The sequence below is a fragment of the Camelus dromedarius genome, chromosome 7 (assembly GCF_036321535.1).
Source record: "Camelus dromedarius isolate mCamDro1 chromosome 7, mCamDro1.pat, whole genome shotgun sequence".
In the NCBI taxonomy this organism is placed as follows: Eukaryota; Metazoa; Chordata; class Mammalia; order Artiodactyla; family Camelidae; genus Camelus; species Camelus dromedarius.
Window position 1 is genome coordinate 83,230,457 of NC_087442.1, and position 18,001 is coordinate 83,248,457.

Genomic DNA, 18,001 nt, shown 5'->3' on the forward strand with positions numbered 1-18,001 from the left:
CATATATAGAACATCCCATCCCAAAGCAGCAGAATACACATCCTTCTCAAGCACACACAAAACATACTCCAAGATAGATCATATGTGTAGTCACAAAACATGTCTTAGCAAATTTAAGAAACTAAGATGACACCAAGTATCTTTTCTGAACAAGATGGTATGGAACTAGACATCAATAATAGGAGGAAAACTGGAAAATGCAAAAATGTATGAAAATTAAACAACACATTCCTGAACAACCAATGGATTAAAGAAGAAATTAAAAAGGAAATATCTTGAAATACATGAAAAAGGAAACACAACATACCAAAATTCATAGGATGCTACAAATGCACTTTTAAGAGGGAATCTTATAGCTCTAAATGTCTACATTAAGAAAAAGCTCTCAAATAAACAACCTAAACTCGCACCTCAGGGAACTAGAAAGGGAAAATCAAATTATGCCTAAAGTTAGCAGAAGGAAAGAAATAACAATGATGACAACAGAAATAAACAAAATTGAGACTAGAAAAACAGTAAAAAAAAAAAAAATCAACAAAACTAAGAGCTGGTTTTTGATAAAGTTCACAATCCTTTACCCAGACTAAGAAAAATAAAAAAGACTCAAGTAAACAAAATCAGAAGTGAAAGAGGAGATGTTATATCTGATATCACATAAATACAAAGGATCAGAAGAGACTACTATAAATAATTATACACCAACAAATTGGATAACCCAGATGAAATGCAGAAATTCCTACAAGCATAAACCCTATGAAGACTGAATTATGAAGTAACAGGAAATCTGAACAGATTAGTAAGGAGTAAGGAGATTGATTCAGTAATCCAAAAACTCCTCACAACAACAACAAAAACCAGGAATAGCTAGTTTCACTAGTAAACTCTACCAAACACTTGAAAAAAATTAACATTAATCTTTCTTAAACTCTTGCAAACGACCGAAGAGAAAAAAACATTCAAAAACTTATTTCACCAGGTCAGCATTATCCTGATACTAAAGCCAGGTATGGACACTACAAGGAAAAAAAAAAAAAAAAACTGTTAGCCAACATACCTGGTGAATATGGATGTAAAAATTCTTAACACAATATTGGCAGGCTCAATTCAATAGTACATTAGAAGGTCACCATGATAAACTGAAATTTGTCCCTAGGATGAAAGTATGGTTCAATATCTGCAAATCAATAAATCTGATCCAACAGAATAAAGGTATAAAATCATATTATCACCTTAAAAAAATTGGAACTGATAAAAATTCCACATCCTTTCATGATAAAAACTCTGAACAAAGAGGCTATAGAAAGAAATGTATATCAACATAATAAAGTCCAGACAATAGCTAATAACATACTAAATAATAAAATGCTAAAAGTTTTTCCTCTAAGATCAGGAACAAGACACAAATGTCCATTGTTATGATTCCTATTCAACATAGTACTGGAAGTGTTAGCCAAAGCAATTAGGCAAGAAAAGGAAATAAAGGCACCAAATGAGAAAGGAAGAAGAAAAGTTTCTCTGTTTGCAGATGACATGACCTTATATATAGAAAATCCTAAAGACTATACCAAAAATCTGTTAAAACTAATCAACAAATTCAATAAAGTTACAGGATACAAAATCAACATACAAAAATACAACATATTAAAAAAAAACTGCATTTCTATTCACTCACAGTGAAATATCTGAAAAAGAAATAATGAAAACAATCCCCTTTATAATAGTACTGAAAACAATAAGCTACTTAGGAATATATTTAACCAAAGAGGTGAAAGATCTGTATTCTAAAACTGTAAGACACTAATGGAAGAAACTGAAGAAGACACAAACAAATGGAAATATATCCCATGTCCATAAATTAAAAGATAATATTGTTAAAATGATCATACTACCCAAAACCATCTATAGATTTAATTAGTCCCTATGAAAATTCCAATGGCATTCTTTACAGAAACAGAGAAAACAATTCTGAAATCTGTATAACACCACGAAAGATTCAAATAGCCAAAGCAATCCTGAGAAGGAAAGGAAAAACAATCACACTTCCTGATTTTAACTATATTACAAAGCTACAGTAATCAAAACAGTATGATACTGGCATTAAAAACTAACACATAGATCAATGAAACAGAATAGAGAGCCCCCAAAACAAACCCACACACATGTGGTGAACCAGTATTTGACTAGGGAGCCAAGAATACTTAATGAGGAAAGGATAGTCTCTTTAATAACTGTTGTTTGGAAAACTTGATATTCACAAGCAAAAAAAAAAAAATCAAAATCAGAACCCTCTCTTACACCATTCACAAAACTTAACTCAGAAATGGATTATAAAAAACTTAAATGTAGATACCAAAACCAGGCAAAGACACTACAAAAAAAGAGAATTATAGGCCAATATCACTGATGAACATAGACGCCAAAATCCTCACCAAAATTTTAGCAAATAGAATCCAACAACACATAAAAAAGATTATACATCATGACCAAGTGGGGTTCATCCCAGGGACACAAGGCTGGTTCAACATACGCAAATCAATCAATGTAATACATCACATCAACAAGAGAAAGGACAAAAACCACATGATCATCTCAATCGATGCAGAAAAAGCATTTGATAAAATTCAACACCCATTTATGATAAAAACTCTCGCCAAAGTGGGTATAGAGGGAACATATCTCAACATAATAAAAGCTATATATGACAAACCTACAGCCAGCATAGTACTCAATGGTGAAAAACTCAAAAGCTTCCCACTAAAATCTGGGACAAGACAAGGATCCCCACTATCACCACTCCTATTCAACATAGTCCTGGAAGTCCTAGCCACAGCAGTCAGGCAAGAAAAAGAAATAAAAGGGATCCAAATTGGAAAAGAAGAGGTAAAAGTGTCATTATATGCTGATGACATGTTACTATATATAGAAAACCCTAAAAGGTCCACACAAAAGCTACTAGAGCTGATTGAAGAATTCAGCAAGGTAGGTTACAAAATTAACATTCAAAAATTAGTTGCATTTCTTTACACTAACGATAAATCAACAGAAAAAGAAAGTAAAGAAACAATCCCCTTTAAAATAGCACCCAAAGTAATAAAATATCTGGGAATAAATCTAACCAAGGAGGTGAAAGAATTATACACAGAAAACTATAAACCATTGATGAAGGAAATTAAATAAGACTTTAAAAAATGGAAAGATATTCCATGCTCTTGGATTGGAAGAATGAATATTGTTAAAATGGTCACACTGCCCAAGGCAATCTACAGATTTAATGCAATCCCTATCAAATTACCCAGGACATATTTCACAGAACTGGAACAAATCATAATAAAATTCATATGGAACCATCAAAGACCTAGAATTGCCAAAGCATTACTGAAGAGAAAGAAAGAGGCTGGAGGAATAACTCTCCCAGACTTCAGACAATACTACAGAGCTACAGTCATCAAGACAGCACGGTATTGGTACCAAAACAGACATATAGACCAATGGAACAGAATAGAGAGCCCAAAAATGAACCCACAAACTTTTGGTCAACTCATCTTCGACAAAGGAGGCAAGAATATACAATGGAATAAAGACAGTCTCTTCAGCAAACGGTGTTGGGAAAACTGGACAGCAACATGTAAAACAATGAAGCTAGAACACTCCCTTACACCATATACAAAAATCAACTCAAAATGGATTAAAGACTTAAACATAAGACAAGATACAATAAACCTCCTAGAGGAAAACATAGGCAAAACATTATCTGACGTACATTTCGAAAATTTTCTCCTAGAAGAAATAAAAGCAAGAATAAACAAATGGGACCTATTGAAACTTACAAGCTTCTGCACAGCAAAGGAAACCAGAAGTAAAACAAGAAGAAAACCTACGGAATGGGAGAAAATTTTTGCAAGTGAAACCGACAAAGGCTTGATCTCCAGAATATATAAGCAGCTCATACGACTCAATAAGAAAAAAATAAACAACCCAATCCAAAAATGGGCAGAAGACCTAAACAAGCAATTCTCCAAGGAAGACATACAAATGATCAAAAAGCACATGAAAAAATGCTCAATATCACTAATTATCAGAGAAATGCAAATCAAAACTACAATGAGGTATCACCTCACACCAGTCAGAATGGCCGTCATTCAAAAATCCACAAATGACAAATGCTGGAGAGGCTGTGGAGAAAGGGGAACCCTCCTACACTGCTGGTGGGAATGCAGTTTGGTGCAGCCACTATGGAAAACAGTGTGGAGATTCCTCAAAAGACTAGGAATAGACTTACCATATGACCCAGGAATCCCACTCCTGGGCTTGTATCCAGAAGGAAATCTACTTGAGGATGACACCTGCACCCCAATGTTCATAGCAGCACTATTTACAATAGCCAAAACATGGAAACAGCCTAAATGTCCATCAGCAGATGACTGGAAAAAGAAGATGTGGTATATTTATACAATGGAATACTACTCAGCCATAAAAACCGACAACATAATGCCATTTGCAGCAACATGGATGCTCCTGGAGAATGTCATTCTAAGTGAAGTAAGCGAGAAAGAGAAAGAAAAATACCATATGAGATCGCTCACATGTGGAATCTAAAAAACAAAAACAAAAACAAAAAACAAACAAACAAAAACAAAGCGTAAATACAGGACAGAAATAGACTCACAGACAGAGAATACAGACTTGTGGTTACCAGGGGGGTGGAGGGTGGGAAGGGATAGACTGGGATTTCAAAATTGTAGAATAGATAAACAAGATTACACTGTGTAGCACAGGGAGATATACACAAAATGTTATGATAACTCACAGAGAAAAAAATGTGACAATGAGTGTGTATATGTCCATGAATGACTGAAAAATTGTGCTGAACACTGGAATTTGACACAACATTGTAAAATGATTATAAATCAATAAAAAATGTTAAAATAAAATAAAATAAAATAAAATGCAGTCCAGTCTATAACCAAAAAAAAAAAAAAAAAAAACTTAAATGTAAAACCTTAAACCATAAAACTCCTAGAAGAAAATAAGATTAAAAGATCTTTGACAATGATCTTCTTGGTAGTGATTTTTTTAGCTGTGACACAAAAAGCGTAAACAACAGAAGGAAAAACCAGGGTAGTGGAGGGTATAGCTCAGTGGTAGAGTGCGTGCTTAGCATGCACAAGGTGCTGGGTTCAACCCCCAGTATCGCCATTTTAAAAATTCAATCAATCAATCAATCAATCAAACCTAATACCCTCCCAAAAAAGGGAAAAATCAACAAGTGGGACTACATCAAACTAAAAAGCTTTTGTACAGCAAAAGAAACAATCAACAAGGCTATCTACAGAACAGGAGAAAGTATTTGCAAATCATGTATCTCATAAGGGTTAATATCCAAAATATATAAGGAGCTCATACAACTCAATAGCAAAAAGCAAATAATCTGACTGAAAAATGAGCAGAGGATGTGAACAGACATTTTTCCAAAGAAGACACACAAATGGCCAACAGGTACATGAAAAGATACTCATCATTAATCATCAAGGAAATGAAAATCAAAACCACAATAAAATATCACCTCATATCTGTTAGAATAATGGCTATTATCAAAAAAAAAAAAAAAAAACCCCAAGAGATAAATGTTCATAAGGATACAGAAAAAAAGAACCCTTGTGTATTTTTGGTGGAAATATAAATTGGTACAGCACTATGGAAAAGTGTTGAGATTCCTCAAAAAATTAAAAATAAAACTGCCACATGATCCAGGAATCCCACTTCTGGATATACAGCCAAAGGAAACGAAATCACTATGTCAAAGGGATAGCCACACTCCCATGTTCATTACAGGACTATTTAGAATATTGAAAACATGGAAATAACCTAAGTGTCCAGTGGTAGATGAAAGGATAAAAAAAATGGATACAAACACAAACACTCATATATTACTGTCATTAAAAAAATGAAGGAAATCCTGCTATTTGGGACAACATCAGTGGACCCTGAAAACATTATGAATTGAAACAATTTAGAGAAAAACGTTTACTATAAGATATCCCTCATATGTGCAATCTATAAAGTCAAACCCATAGAAACAGAGAATAGAATGGTGTTTGCCAGGGGTTGAAGACTGGGGAAATGGGAAGATGTTGGTCAAGAGATACAACTTCCAGTTATAAGATAAATAAATTCTGGGGATCTCATGTATAGCATAGTGACTATAGCTAACACTGTGTCATATACTTGAAAGTTGCTAAGAGAATCAATCTGAAATGTTCTCACCATACACCCAACAAACAAATAATAATTACGTGAGGTAACAAAGGTGTGAACTAACCTTACTGTAGCAATCATTTCTAAATATATACGTGTACCAAATCATCACGTTGTGTATCTCAAACTTACACAATGTATAATGTGTACCACAAACTTACTCATCAGGTGTATCTCAAGAAACCTGAGGGGAAAGAAAAAGACTTTTAAAAAGAAACATTAATATAAAATGCCAAATAAAAATTCTTGCAATAGTTGAAGGATAATACTATAAATATCCAGGACTTACCATTCTCAAAATAAAATTTTAAAATACACCATGTATTATTACATGTTCTGTTCAATAGTCTTTCATGACAAATATTCCAGATGTAGAAAATTTTCACTCCTTTTGTGTTGACGTTGGTCAAATTCAGAGCGTATCAAAAAGCATCTTCAAGTTGAGTGTTAGGGTAAATGTCTATGAAATAAGCTCTTTCCTTTTTTAACGATAAAACTATTTTGTCTTTATTCTGATTTTGGTTTTGCTTTGAACTCAATATTGCTTTCACTAATTCAGACTTTAGATTAAGTTTTCATTTTATATTGGTGTATTCCACCAAAAGATTCATACCCTCTTCTATTCAGTTCCTCTGATTTACAAAACTACAGTCTATCAGTGAATATTCTGAACTTGAAAACAGCAGCAAATATTAGTGGGTAATATTTATATAAACAACGTTAAATTATAATCTCATAGCAAGGTTAACAGTACTACACAGAATACTATGTTGTAACTGCCAATTTACAGATCCATTTTGCTCCCAAACCTGTTATTTCTTGGGGACCACTTATAGGATTTATATGAAGTATACTATGCATAGAAACTTATTTTATTTGTAAGAATACTTGTTAGCATCAGACAGAGCATGAAACATTTACTTATAAGATGGCAACAACGAGTAAGACCAGCTGATTAAATCATGATGCTTGTCTCCAAGATGCTCCTGTCTCAGTTCCCAGAAATGTACACCTTTACTTTCTACTCAGCGTTGACCTTTAATTCTCAGGAAATTTTAAATTCTTTTTTTCAGTTTTCCTGACTTTTTAATGACTTTCCTCAGGATTTGGGGTTTGACTAAACATAAAATTTCCTGAGAAATGCTAGGAATGCCCTCCCATATGGAAATAAATACCACCTTATCCAGAGATCATCTGTTCTGAGCCTCCAGAATTTGTCCCAAGGTGAACAGAATCCACGGGAGTTACTTCTCAGCAATATTCACCCCATCTTCCTTATTTTATCTCCCTTGTACCCCAATTTCCAGAGATACCTGGCATTGCCCAGTTCTTGCTTTTTGAGGATTTACCGGGTAAATGCGATCAGTATCGCTTTTTCCTTCTGCCAATTTAGGGTTCATGAGTCTTACGTGTCTAGATAAATCTCCACTCATTCTTGGGCTTTTCAGTTTTTCAACTTGTATTGCTGTTGTCCCCTTTCCGGATGTTCCTGTCCTTTGGGTCTTTACTGTAGTTTTAGTGGGGCTGCATGAGGGAGCAAGATCAGAAGTCAATCTACCATCTTAACACAACAGGAATCTTCACTTTTAATGAGTATCTTAACTGACCGTGTTGCAGGAAGTCCCAAATCACACTCTCAAATACTGAATGGGAGGATAGTCTGTAGAAGGTGCCCAGAATAGTGAACACACTGAGAAACAGCTGAAGAAGCTGAGGAAATTTATCAAGGAGAATGTGCTGGGAGCTACAACAGCTACTTCAATAGTTAAAGGGCTAATGGGAGAAGAGAAGGTAGGGTGTTCTCTGTGGCTCCGAGGAAAGCTAGAACCAGTGTGGGAAAACCGCAGGCCAGCGGTCTGGTTCAAGACAGAGAAGAACTTCTCAACAGACAAAACTAACCCAAAAAGGAATGAGCTGCCTGGGGAAGCGAGAAAACTCAAGCACAGGCTGCAAAACTACCACTTCTTCAGGATGCCACCGACATCGAAGCCCCAGATGGCTGCGTGCTCCAAATCGTTGCTGAGGCAAGACTGACACATGTGAAAAAGTTAATGCATAATTAAGTGCTAGAATGATGAAATTACAAAAATAGAGTCATTTTAGGCACATTGAGTGAAAGCTCTCAAATGCAAAGATTGTCCACACTTGGTACATAGCAGGCAAGGACTGTCTGGTCCTAAATTTCCTTTTCTCTGGTGTTATATAATTTTCTTTCCTCGTAGAATCTGAACTCAGATGTGCATTTATCCCTCAATCTAACTTGAGGAGTTGAAAAGTGACAAAGCAATGAGTTCCTGATTGCTACGAAAATGTCCCTTTGAGCCACAAACTTTAATATATTACTAAGCCATTATTTCTTTACCCAAATTGCATGTTGGTCTCCCTGCTTCTATTCCTCTCCCCTCCTCCAATCAGGGAACAAAGAGGACATCAGAGAGGACAGAGGACAGTGAACAAGGGGAAGTGGCATGATAAGGGGAAGTGGCATGATAAAGGAAAGTGACATGATACACAGCTGAAGCAATACGCAGAGAGGCCAGGTCATGGGGTGGGGCTGGAAGGGAACAATGCTGTGGGTCAAGTTAAACATTTCAAGTTTATTCTAAGTATAACGGTAAAAGATAGAAGAGTTTCAAGCAGGAGACTGACATGATCAAATTTTGTATTTCTTTAAATAGCTTTTGTGTGGAAAATAGAGGTATTAACACCAATTAGGAAGCAGTATCCAGGTGAGAGATCAAGGTAGTTTGGACTAGGATGATAGAGGTAGAGTCGTAACTACATTTGAGAAATTCTATCTAACAAGTAGAATTAAGAGAATGTTGAGAGGTCTTAAAGATGATCCCAGATATCTTGCATGGGCATCTAGGTAAATGGTGGTCTCAGTTCCCAGGGAAGTACACGGTCAGATGTCAGTGGCTGGAAGTATCAGACAGGGAACCCCCTTTCAAGTGGCTAAGGTTTGAAAACCTATGAGTCACCGAATTGTGAATGTCTCATAAGCTCCACTTGATAATTTCTCACCGAACGTCTCTGTTAAAGTTTCAAACCCGGAGTGCTGGCAATCAAAATCTGTATTTTTCTTCTGCATCTGCTCCATTTTCTAATTAATTAATGCTACCAATTGTGAGGGATATTATAGATGGGGATCCTCCACGTGATAAAGAGAGTTGGCATATAAAACACCTGAAGTCTTGCTGATAAGATTCTAGAGCTCATGGATTCATCCAGAACACTGGAGTTATTCTGGCCACAAAGGTGAACCTTAAACAAAGTGTGAACTCCTAACCCTGGAAACATTTAAAACTATTTGAAAACAAATATAAAAGAGGGATGCTTTTTTCCACAGATTGCTTTGCTAGGAGTAAGATTTTGGAACAGATTCAAGAAAATAAATTCTAGAGTTAAATGTTAAATCTTAATTAACCGTCCTGTTTTCCTAAAGTAAAACCTTATTTTCTAGCAGTTTTTATTATGTCCTGTTACAGCACAACACTGCCGCCTGTTGGAAGGCATCACGAGCGAGATATTTTTATTTCTAATCAAGTTTGCAAGAAAGTTTGTTGAGCTTCTGAGAGAAAATGAAAAGAGATTAAGTCTATTTCAATCCTTTTTAGCCTATCACGCTTGGATTAAAACCACTAGGAAAGGAAAGGGAAGGGTTACAGCTGTACTGCTTCCCACCATAAAAAGCACAAAATGACAATTCACTTTTTGGATTTGGTTACTTGGGTGATGGAAAAGTGACCATTAGGAGAAAACACAAGGGACTTTCTGAGGTGCATGCAGTACACCCTGATTACAGTAGCAGTTACACAAAGCTATACATGTAGTAAAATTCACAGAACTAAGCCAAAAGGTAAAATAGTCAACTTTACTGCATGACAATTATTTAAATGACAGATAACAAGTAAGAGGACAAAAATAGTGCCATAAATTTATAGAAAAGAGGAAAAATCATAAAAAGTTTGAATGCAAAAGGATTCACATAGAATTCAAGTTTTGCCATTTACCGCCCAAAGACCTGAGGCCCAAATAAAATTAGAAAGGTCCTAATCTGACACAAGCGCATCTAAATATTTAAATATGGACCTGGAAGTGTTTCTAAAGGCTACCGATGTTTGCTAGAAGTAAATCATTCTGTCCCTAGGATGGGCTAGTCTGATGAACAGTAACAATCTATTACCAAAAACTGGGAATATTCACCTATCTTAAAAAGGCATTTTTATGTAATTGTGTTTTGTCTTCCTCAAAAAGCTGAGGCATAAACCCCAAGTTGGGTACTCAGCATCTATGTAATCTTGGTATTTGCCGGATGCCAGGGAAATCGCAAACAAGTCTAAGTTATATTCAAGTTCCAAGAGTCTAGAGCATCCAGAGCCATCTGGGGACCTTTCCAGTGCACCTGAAGATGCCAAAGGCCATTAGGGGCCAGAAGCCCACCAGATGGATTACCAGCTGAGAGCCCAGATGACGAATGCGCCCAAACTGAAGAGTAAAAGTCACATTAACACTTCCTTCCGTGGCTCCTGATAATATGCTCGATGTTTACCATGGGTATGGGCTGTCACAATGATGAGGAAATATTCACAGGGAGCTTACGAAAGACGCTGCAATTGGAGGGGAAGAGGGAGGGTCTGGCAGGCATGAGAACTTAGTTTTCTAAGATTTGGTTGAGACATGCTGACGTCTGCTTATCTACACTTCCCCATTTATCCCAGGGAGGCCAGTACCCACAACTTACACTTCCAACATCAGGGGAATAGTTGAAAAAATAATGGTACAGTAATAAAAAAAAATAATAGTGGCCATTTCACATTCTTCACTGAGTAATGACATGGTTATCTTTATACTGGGGAAGGTTTAACTTTGCCTGTATTCACAGCATACCAGAGTAATTGCCGAAGTATCCAGCTAGAGCAGCAAATGATAACAGAGCAATCCAGAGTTTTGCAATGACACAAGTATGCAAAATCACCTCCATTTTAGCAGCTGACATGATGAGTAATTTGCTCAAACAGACTGAATGTAGAGAGAATGAAGAAAAACAAAAAACAAGGAGCTTGGATCATAAAGAAGTTTAGGATTTGGGACTCCATCCAGGTAAACCTGTTATTCTAGAACATCATTTTAAAACTCAAAGATCTCCAAGTCCTAAGACAAAAACTTCTACATCTCTTCAAATAGGAGATGGCTCTTTACATTTATATTTTTAGAAAGGTAAGTATGATCATTAATACATGCCTAAACTGCAAGGTTCTTTTACATCTCATATTTTATGTGAGTGACAAAAAACACTGAAGCCTATGGACAGTTCCCCCAAAACTTAACAGAGAATTACCCTATAATCCAGCAATTCCACTTATGGTAAGTAAGACATGCAGAACTCAAACAGGTAACTGTGTGCCAATGTTCATAGAAGCAGTATTCACAATAGCTAAAAGATGGAAACTCAAATGCCTGTCAACTAATGAATGTATAAACAAAATGTGATATATGCATATAATAGAATATTATTCAGCCTTAAAAAGGAAGGAAATTCTACAATATGCTACAACATGGATGAACCTTAAAGACGTTATGCAAAGTGAAGTAAGTCAGACAAAAAGGGACAAATATTGTATGATTCCAGGGACAAAACGTGGAATGGTGATTGCAAGGGGCTAAACAGAGGGGAGAATGGAGAGCTATTATTTAACAGGTACAGAGTTTCAGTTTGGGAACATGAAAATCCGGCAGAAGATGGTGGTAACAGTTGCACAATGAAACGAATGTACTTTATGTCACTGAATTGTACACTTAGAATGCTAAATGTCATGTTATGTACATTTTACCACTATTTTAAAAACACTAAAGCAATAAACAGAGTCCTCTTAACAAATCATAGGGAAGCCTCAGACACCGTATATAAAATAGAAATGCAACCTTTACTAAGGAGCTATGATATATAGCTTTCCCCAAACACTCAAAATGTTCAGAGACCCCCAAAAATATCTGAATTACCACTACCTTTAAACCAATGAAATGAGAAAAACAAACACCAAATAACATGAATAGGATTTTATAAAACTACTAGTCCCAGCATGCCCCAATCCACACAGAATCAGCAAAGTTACATTCAAGTTCTGCACACAGAAAATCTTCAAACTTCTGCTGGCATGCAATAAGTACCTAATATTTGATGACCAACTGTCCAATATAGCTCTCACCAATTGAATGAAGTGTATTAAACATGAAGATGAGAATAAGGAAAAACTTCTAGAAATGTTTGAAATAGAAAACTAAATGAACCAACAAAGCTTAAGTAGATGTTAGTATATTTTTCAAGGCAGAGAAATAGGGAGGCACAAGTCTGAAACAATGAACGCTATACAGGCATACCTCTCAGATATTGTGGGTTCAGCCCCAGGCCACCACAATAAAGTGAATATTGCAATAAAGTGAGTCACACAAATCTTTTGGTTTCCCAGTGCGTTATATCTATATTTTATTAAGTGTGCAGTAGCATTATATCTAAAAATAAATTTCAATACTTTATTGCTAAAAAAAATGCTAACCATCATATGAGCTTTCAGAGAAAAATAATCTTTTTGCTGGTGGAGGGTCTTGCCTTGATGTTGATGGTGGCTGACTGATCCTGGTGGTGGTTGCTGAAAGTTGGGGTGGCTGTGGCAATTTCTTAAAATAAGACAACAGTGACGTTTGCCTCATCGACTGACTCTTCCTTTCCCAAATGATTTCTCTGTAGCCTGTAATGCTGTCTGACAGCATTTTACCCACAGCAGAACTTCTTTCAAAGTTGGAGTCACTCTTCTCAAACCCTGCCACTGATTCATCAACTAGATTTACGTAATATTCTAAATCCTTTGTTGTCATTTCAACAATCTTCACGGCATCTTCACCAGAAGTAGATTTCCGTCTCAAGAAACCACTTTCTTTGCTCATCCATAAGAAGCAACTCCTAATCCTTTGAAGCTTTATCATGAGGCTCCACTTCTAGTTCTCTTGCTATTTCCACCACATCTGCAGTATGTCCTCCACTGAAGTCTTGAATCCCTCAAAATTACCCATGTGGGTTGGAATCAGCTTCTTCCAAACTCCTGTTAATATTTTACCTCTTGCCATGAATCATGAATGTTTCTTAATGGCATCTAGAATGGTGAATCCTTTCCAGGTTTTCAACTGACTTTGCCTAGATCCATCAGAGGAATCACCATCTATGGCAGCTATGCCCTTAGGAAATGTATTTCTTAAATAATAAGACTTAAGAGTTGAAATTACCTCTTGATCCATGGGCTGCAGAATAAATGGTGTGTTAGCAGGTTTGAAAACAACATTAATCTCTTTGTACATCTCCGTCAGAGCGCTTGGTTGACCAGGTGCATTGTCAATGAGCAATAGCATTCTGAAAGGAATCTTTTTCTGAGAAGCAGGTCTCAACAGTGGGCTTTCAATAGTCAGTAAAGTATATTGTAAACAGGTATGATGTCATCCAGGCTTTGATCCATCTAAAGAGCACAGGCAGAGCAGATACTTCTTAAGGGCCCTGGGATTTTCGCAATGGTAAATGAGAATTGACTTTAATTGAAACTCATCAGCTGCCTTAGCCCCTAACAAGAGAGTCAGCCTGTCCTTTGAAGCCAGGCATTGACTTCTCTAGGGAAGTCCTAGATGGCATCTTCTTTCAACAGAAGGCTATTTCATCTACATTAACTACCTCATTAATTCTCTGCGCTGGATCTTCCGGAGAACTTGCTGTAGCTTCTTGTAGAACTTGCTACACCTTGCACTTTTATGTTACAGAGATGGCTTCTTTCCTTAAACCTCATCAATCAATCTCTGCTGGCTTCAAACTTTTCCTCTGCAACTTCCTCACCTCTCTCGACTTTCACAGAACCGAAGACAGTGAAGGCCTTGTTCTGGATTAGGCTTTGGCCTAAGGGAGTGTTGTGGCTGGTTGATCTTCTAGCCAGGCCACTAACACTTCCTCCGTATCAACAATAAGGCTGTTTCGCTTTCTTTTCCTTTGTATGTTCACTGGAGTGGCACTTTTAATCTCCTCCTAGAACTTCGCTTTTGCATTTGCAACTTGGCTAACTATTCCGGTGCAGGAAGCCTAGCTTTCAGCTTATCTTGGCTTTTGACATCCCTTCCTCACCAAGCTTGTCTTTTCTAGCTTTTGACTTAAAGTGAGAGAAATGCAACACTTAGTCTCACCTAACACCTGAAGGCCATTGTAGGGTTATTAATGAGCCTAGTTTCAATATCTTTGTGTCTCAGGCACTAGGGAGGCCCAAGGAGACGGAGAGAAATGGGGTTGGTGGCACAGTCAGAACACACACGTTCATCAATTAAGTTCACCGTCTTATATGGGCCCAGTTAAGGGCATCCCAAAACAATTACAATGGTAACATCAAGAATCACTGATGACAAATCACCATAACAAATATAATCATGAAAAGTCTGAAATACCGTGAGAATTACTGCAATGGGACACAGAGACATGAAGTGAGCCAACACTGTTGGAAAAATGACAGACTTGCTCCATGCAAGTTTGCCACGGACCTTCAATTTGTGAAATACACAGAAGCTATGAAGGACAATACAATGAAGTCCTGCCCATAAAGTTAAATACAGTACCAGGGACGCAGATGTCACACTAACAGGGGAACTACTGTGTCAGTTTCCGTAATTCCCATCATTTAAGAACAGCCATCCCAAACCGCCACCCAGAAGCCCTTTAAAGGAAGACTGGCAATCCTGACTACACAAAAATGTAAATTAAAGCGTTAGTATATTTAAAGATATAAAACAAAGTTAACAGGCAAACAGACTGATAATAAATCAATACCTCTATACAAAGAAGTCCTACAAATCAATAAGAAAAAGACAAAAACTCAATAGGGAATGGAAAAATCAGATAAACTGTTTCCCCGTGCTTTACATCTCAAATCTTAAAGTGCTACTCACAGGGTTTTCACATCATTTTTCCTAGGCCTAGTCTTTCACACGTGGAAGTTGTTCAACTCACTCTGAATTACTCCCACAGATCCATAACATGGTCTTCAGGAAGAGCAAAAATTAACCTCATGTGCTTTTCATTTAAAGGAACGACAGAATAATCTACAAGATTGTCATATATCTGATAAGCGACTTGTATCTAGAATATAGAAAGAACTCTTACAACTCAATGATAAAGAGCAAATATCCTCATTTTTAAATGGGCGAAGGATATGAACAGACGTTTCTCCAAAGAAAATATACAAATGGCCACCAGCACATGAAAACATGCTCAACGTCAATAGTCATCAGGGAAATACATATCAAAACCACAATGAGATACCACTTCATACCCACCAGGATAGCTAAAATTAAAAAAAAAAAAAAAAAAAAAAACAGAAAATGGCAAGTGTTGACAAAAATGTGAAGAAATCAGAACCTGCATACACTGTTTATAGGAATAGAAAATGGTGAAGCTGCTTTAAGGAAACAGTCAGGCAGTTTCTCAAAATGTTAAATGTAGAGTTAGCATATGATCCAGCAATTCTACTCTTAGGTATATAACCAAGAGGCATGAAATCATAATGTTCACACAAAAACTTGTACACGAATGCTCACAGCAGCGTTATTCGTAACAGCCACACAACCCAAAATGTCCATCAACTGACCAACGGATAAATAAATAGTGGTCTGGCCATACTACAAAATAAAAAGCTATAAAAAGAAGTGAAGTACTGATACATGCTACACAGATGAACAAGAATGTTCAGTGAAAGAAGACAAGAAAGACCCCACAGTTTATTATTTCCTGTACATGAATAGTCCAGAGTAGGCAAATATATAAACAGTAGATTAGTAATTGCTTAGGGCTAGGAGTAGGGTGAGGGGAGGAAATCAGGAGAGACTGTTAATTGGTTCAGGGCTTCTTTTGGGGGTGATGAAAACTGTGGTGTGGGTTGTACAACTCTATAAATGCACTAAAAACCAATGTATATTTTAAAACTCCATGGTATGTGACTATATCTCAATTAAGCTGTTATTTTTCAAAAGGACTGGAGGGGTTTTTTTCCTCCCATTATATCGCCAGCTCCTAAAACAGTTCCTAGCAATATCAGGAATTCAATAAATTCTAATTGAATGGAGAAGTAACTTTCTAAACGTGGGTAAACCATTTACAAAACTCTGTCATATCCAGAGATGAAATTACTGCAGGTTGGCATGAGGAGGGCATACGAGTGTTTATAGGTGTGTTTTCCATAAAAGGAACAAAAAATTCAGCAGAAGCAAGAAGGAGGCAGTCTAAGGGATTTGTATTATCCTGCATCAATGGAAAGGTCTGTAACATTAGGTTTTAACACAGTCAGATCTGGCGGGGGGGGGGGGGTGTATGTGGAGGGAGGAAGGTAGTTTTGGGGTTTTTAATGGAGGTACTGGGGATTGAACCCAGGACCTCATGCACGCTAAGCATGCGCTCTACCACTGAGCTATACCTTACCCCCTAGATCTGTGTTTTAAATGTGTAAAGTCTAAGTAGAGAGTTGCTACTTCTATCCAAAGGTGAAGCAGGGCAAGACTCCTCAGGCAAGAATGGAGAGTTGGGAAAATACAGCAGAATCAAGTATCAAATTATAAGCCTATTTACGGATTTTTTAAATTACACAAAGCCCTCCTCTCACAGACACACACACACAGGTTGGTTGATTGACAGACATTCACACAGACATATACAAACACCTGAAAATCAGTTACACTGACAATCACTTCTGTAGTCAGCCCTGGGAAAGGAGCTCAAATGTGACGGGTACATAAACTACTGTGACCAATAAGCCAGAAAATTCTTTTCTACACTCATCAGGGCAGGGTCCTCCTCAGCCTGTGGGGACCACCGAGAAAGTGCCCAGTTCCACCTCTTCACAAATGTGCCCCTGGGACGCTCGGCAAGGACCACAGGCAAGGCCACTCCGTTAGCTACCCGGGAGGGGGCACCTGGTAGCACCCCGAGGGCTGAGCCCACCACGGGACCCCAGGCGCCACACAAGCAGCCGAGGGCCGGTAGGTGGCCCCTGAGGGAACTCCCCTCGCAGCAGCCCACCTGGCCCGCAAACGCGGCCTCCGGGACTGCGGCAACAAACGCACCCGCGGCAGCAGAGACCCTACTCTTTCTCCCGCGGGGCCCCTAACCTGTCAGGCGTAGACGCACCACGCCGGGGAGCGCGCGCGGTTCCTTCCGGACGCGGGGCGTGGGGAGCGGGTGGGCGGGACGCCGGCGGGAGGACACGCCCCGCGGGGAGCAGTCGAGACTTCCGGCGTCTCCTCCTCGCGCGGCTAGAGCGTCGGCACGCGCGAGCCGCCGGCTGAATGCGGCCCCGCGGCGCCCCAGAGGCTGATCCTGTGGAAGTTTCTTGCGCAAGCGGACTTCGCCGAACCTCCTACCCGCGCCGGGAGACGATTTATCTCCTTAAATCCCCGCTTGTTTTCTGCGCCCCGTTGGCCCCCTGTGCACATTCAGTCCCGCAGCGGTTGCCGAGGAAATTTAAACCAGTGGTTCGTTTTGCTCCTGGCCTGGCGCTTGGGCTCACCTCCGAGCATGCAAAACCACGGGCCATCTGAGCCCCGTCTGACACTGAAGTCCAACTTGCCTTCCTCGGCTGAGAAATTTGACAACACTAACTTTTGTTACTCACTAAATATTTATTAAATGCTTACTGTGCTTCAGGGAATGTAGTGCTAAGAAAGCCTGTAGTGG

General features: G+C 38.1%; 1 protein-coding gene across 3 annotated transcripts in view; it reads right to left on the bottom strand.

Annotated features, from left to right (window-relative positions):
* The window catches only part of LOC105092326 (cytochrome c oxidase assembly factor 1 homolog), a 90,405-nt gene extending 72,904 nt beyond the window's left edge, over window positions 1–17,501 (bottom strand). The window contains exon 1 of one of the 3 annotated variants that reach the window (XM_010983994.3): window positions 17,437–17,501. The gene's annotated coding sequence lies outside the window, so the exon portion shown is untranslated. Of the gene's footprint in view, window positions 1–17,347; window positions 17,372–17,436 lie in introns of those variants that run through there. The other 2 variants (XM_064487727.1, XM_031454625.2) reach the window with 2 other exon arrangements.
* Window positions 17,502–18,001: the final 500 nt, after the last annotated feature.